Source organism: Amblyraja radiata, chromosome 22 (genome assembly GCF_010909765.2).
Source record: "Amblyraja radiata isolate CabotCenter1 chromosome 22, sAmbRad1.1.pri, whole genome shotgun sequence".
NCBI lineage: Eukaryota > Metazoa > Chordata > Chondrichthyes > Rajiformes > Rajidae > Amblyraja > Amblyraja radiata.
The window spans coordinates 22,080,456-22,085,415 of record NC_045977.1 but is presented as its reverse complement, the minus strand read 5'-3'; the positions used below and the strand labels follow the sequence as shown (position 1 = coordinate 22,085,415).

General features: G+C 40.5%; 1 protein-coding gene across 1 annotated transcript in view; it reads left to right on the top strand.

Annotated features, from left to right (window-relative positions):
- mosmo (modulator of smoothened) overlaps positions 1-4,960 on the top strand; it is a 95,261-nt gene that overhangs the window by 437 nt on the left and 89,864 nt on the right. The window lies entirely within an intron of this gene.

The window sequence follows — 4,960 nt, the reverse complement described above, 5'->3', positions numbered from 1 at the left end:
AGCTCTACCCTCACTTCTCATCCCACCCAACACCCTACCTTCATCCTTCATCCCATCCCACCCCCAGCTCCTACTCTCACCCCCAACCTCAACCCAGTTCCTCCCCTTACTCATCCCACCCCCTCACCTTCGTCCCCAGCTATCCTCATCCCATCCCACCCAGCTCTCACCCTCTTCCCCAGCTCCTACTCACTCCCCTCCTCCCACACATACCCCGCCGCTGCACTAACCTCCCCCTTACCCTGCTGCCCCAGCTGTCACAGCGTCCCACCATCCACTCTGGTTGTCTTATTCCTCCTCTCATCCATTCCGTGGTCATATTCCCTCATCCATTCCGTGGTCGTACTCCCCCAACCCTCCCCTAACTATGGCTGTCCAGTCCTTCCTCCCCATTCACCCCAGTTGTCACATGTCCCCTACATTCACCTTGGCTGCATCCCCCCATTCACGCCAGCAGTTCATATCCTCCCCACATCCACCCTGGATTCTCACACCTCCCTTTGCCTCTGCGCCCACCTCCCCACCTATTCCTGCTGCGCTTACCTCCACCCAGCCTGCTACTACATTACCTCCCACCCTCCCTGACTGCCATAGGTCATCCTGCTTCTGGGCATTCTTTAATCTCATGTCTATCACTCTCCAACCCACCCCAGACTCCCTCCTGTGTCCCCCAAGTCTGCCTGGCTCCTACCCTTTTGTTCACCACAATTTCCCCCATGCCAGTTTCTTCTTTGACACATAAATTAAGCTTGTTAGTGGCAATCATAACTTTTTGACCCGTCAAGTATATTTTCTCTGTTGCAACTTATGAATGCGGGGTGTTTTTCGGGGGGGGGGGGGAGTTAGAAGAAAATCGTGCTGTGGTGTATATATGTTGGAAAGAAACACTTCATTGGTTTGTGAAAGGACAATAAAGAGTCATTTGGTTTCAAATTTTGCAATGTCTGCTCTAATTTCAGGTTGAGAAAAAAATCCTTTGCTATTGGATTTAGAAGGATGTGCTGCCTATTTGTGTCGTGTAGTTGTTCAGTATATTTGTAACAAGATTTTCTTTGTTTGCATTTTAAAGCCCATCTTGTCACACTTACACATTAGCACCTAAACTGAGCTGTAAAGTATTTCTCATTTGTATAAAAGGAACCTTCAGGCAGTCATCATAGTTGGTTGCAATTAGAGATGTGTTAGATCCCACTTTAGAAAATTAAAACCAATTGTTTTGTTTGCTGAATTTTTGAAATACTATATTATGTAGAGGTCTGAAGGAAAACAGGAACAATTTAATAAGATGTATATGGTATGACTTGGATGTAACCATGCACTTGGGTGAGACCCCATAAGGATGAAATAATGCTAAATAGAGTCATAGAGTAATAGTGTGGAAACAGGCCCTTCGGCCCAACTCGCCCACACCGGCCAACAGTGTCCCATCTAAGGTACACAAAATTGCTGGGGAAACTCAGCGGGTGCAGCAGCATCTATGGAGCGAAGGAAATAGGCGACGTTTCGGGCCGAAACCCTTCTTCAGACCCTAGTTCATCAGTGTCCCATCTACCCTGGTCCCACTTGTCTGCACTTGGTCCATAACCCTCCAAACATTTCTAGTCCATGTACCTGTCCAACTGTTTCTTACACGATGAATAGTCCCAGCCTCGACTACCTCCTCTGGCATCTTGTTCCATACACCTGTGTGAAAAGGTACCCCTAGGATTCCTATTGAATCTTTTCCCCTTCCCCTTGAACCTGTGTCCTTTGGTCCTCAATTCCCCTACTCTAGGTAAAAGACTCTACATCTACCCGATCTATTCCTATCATGATTTTGTATACCTCCATTAGATCTCCCCTCATCTCCCTCCATTAGATCTCCCCTCATCTTCCTCCATGGAATAGAGACCTGCTGGATATATTTGATACTTGTGAATAGTTATACCAAGCATTTGAGCGGTCAGTGTGTTTGTGATTCAAAAGATGAAAAGCTAGCGTTGCTTCCTGTCTCCTGAGGATTTGGCAGTAAAATTGTTCTTAAATTTATTTGAGGAACTGGAGTTAACTGTAACTTAGAACAGATGGTGGCAGCTGATCTGTAACCCTGTGGCCTTCGGTTCAAGTAGGCTGAAGATCTTATGCAAATTTGCATGCTCCCTATTCTGGTTTGTGCAAAATTTAGAAAAGATGGGGCAAGCATTTGGCATCTAATCATTCTGCATTTATTTATATATGGCAGAGTGTCAGAGTTGGCATTCTTGAGTCCAAATACCAGGTACCAAGTTCCAGAGGAATGAGTACGTAACCTAGGGTAATGAGGAGGTGCAGTTTTTCGGATGATGGACTCTGGTGCTCTCATTTTAATTTAAAAGATCCAAAGCTTCTGTGTAAAGGAAAGGAACAGATGTTCATCCCACTAACCAGATTACTTTTCTGTTTGTGTGATCTGGGGTCGCACAAATTGGCCAAATTGGCCACAAGGAATTGTCAAAAAAACAATAGCAAAGCACAAGCACACACTTTGGATTGTATTCAGGATTTGAAGGTGCTGTATAAATTAAGTTTGTATCTGGCTTCTGTTTTGCATTATTAGCAATCTCTTCCAAGCATTTTCCATTACCACCTGTGTTCTCTACTAAGATAATTAATGGGCTCTTGAGAGAATTGAGAAATGTTCATGCAAGTTACTGTTCTGTGCTGAAATTTGGCAGGTTAAACATTGCATTAGTTCATCAGACCCAACCCAAAACATAATCTATCCATTTCCAAAGATACTGAATGACCCGTTGAGTTATTCCAGCACTTTCTGTCCTTTTGTGTAAACCAGCATCTTCAATTGTTTGGTTCGATATCATCAGTTCAGTATGCTTTTTGACTGTTAACTTATGCCAATACCATTTGGTGAAATAAGCTAATCAGCAAATGTTAATTTGTAGTAGAAAATATCTTAATGCATCTAATGAACTTGGAGGTTAATACTGTAGTGGAGCAGTTGCATTCCAAATTCTTTGGAACTAAACAGTATCCAGATTACTGATAAATTCTGAGTACTGTTAACCGTTATAGATGTTAAGGTGATACTTTGTAATGTGATATAAATGCTGTTTTGTTACTGTTTTTATAAGTAAATAATTCCAGTACAGCTATGTAAAACATTAACGTCATTGGAATTAGTTATTGAATTTGTTTAATTTAATAAATATTTCATATAAAATCATCTGTTTTATGAAATTCATATTTTGAGACACTTTGGGTTATTGGGATTCAAATTAGAGATATTTTACTGAATCTGAGTGTACAAATAATATTTGTATTTTTGACACCATAATCGGCATTGTACATTGGTGGGTCATGTGATTTGTTCTCACCCCACACTGTGGTCAGTTATATACATTTATCAGTTGTTGAGCAAGATCTAAACTCTCTTCCTGGCCCTTAAAAAAGTTCCAAGTTGACAGATTTAGATAGACTACATTTTTAAGGAGAAACGCTTGCATTTTAAAGTGATTCTAATTCTGCTTATCCCAGTGTTGCACTGTAGCCACATACGAACAATTAAGAATCCACGTATGGCTAAGTGCCTTTCTGAATGCTGTTCATTGATTTATTACCAGGAGCTGTTATTGGTCATGTGACCTCAAAGGCTAAATTCACTCGACATAAGCATGTGAACATTAATCTTCCTGTGTGCTGGTTTTCAAAATGGTGATATGAAAAGCAGGGTTTGGTTTTTGACCAGGGTAAAAGAGAAATGCATTTGTGTTTTTAAAATACAATCCAAGCACTGAATTGATTTGTATCCTGTCCAGCCATCTGCAGCGATCATGGATGCACAGTGCTGATTCCCTGCCCTATGTTTTGTCGTCCTGTGAATAGAAGCTGGGACGAGAAGGTGATGTTTGAAGCTAAAGCTGAGTGAAAGGGCTTTATCATAAAACTGACCTAATCAAACTGTGCAAAATAACAATTTGTTTTGGTAGAAATGGATAAACCCAAAAGCAAAGACCACACACTCAAATTTGGAACAAGATCATTCAGAGGTGAAATCATAAAGCACTTTGCCAGAAAAAGGTTACTTAATAATTATTTGTACTTATGTAGTATTTCATGCTGAAGTGTCCCTCGTCCAATATTTTTTGACCACAGTGTTCTATACATACCCTTGTATGTATTATAGCAAAATCATGTTAGGTATAGTGCCCTCCATAATAATTGGGACAAAGACGCATCATTTATTTACTTGCCTCGGTACTCCACAATTTGAGATTTATAATAGAAAAAAATCACACATGGTTAAAGTGCACATTGTCAGATTTTATTAAAGGCCATTTTTATACATTTTGGTTTCACCATGTAGAAATTACAGCTGTGTTTATACATAGTCCCCCCATTTCAGGGCACTATGTTTGTTTTTGTGCAGCTAGCAATAAAACAAAGCTGTTAATTGTGGGAGGCACAGCAATTGCGTTGGTCATATTGGATAGCAACAAGGTTCAACAACAACAATTACTGACTATTTTTTAATGTAGCCCATTATGTAGAGCTAATAAGATGCAAAGTCTAAACAAATCAATTGTAAAAAGACTTCCAAGACCTTGGTACGATTGAACAGGTTTTATTGGGCTGAACCCATCATTTTCAAAAAATATAACAGCTGTTTCCTGTTTATACTCTATCTGAAACGTGATTTTTTTTGGGAGCCCAAATAAGAGTCAGTATAACAATGTCCCATGTACAGTTTTGTTTTGAATCAGTTTTATGCCATGTTTTCCACCCAATGGTTTTTGTCTCTTCCCATTTCATTTGGTTTTGTCTTCCGCTCTGCTTTTTGTTATCGTGTTTGTAACTTGTTTCCCATTTCAGCATTATGTATTTTTCCTCAATGGGAATGGACAGACAATGTTTTGGGTTGGGACCCTTTAGATGCTCGATCACTTTTTCAATTCCCATTGGGCCACCTTGGTTTTGCATCTTGCAT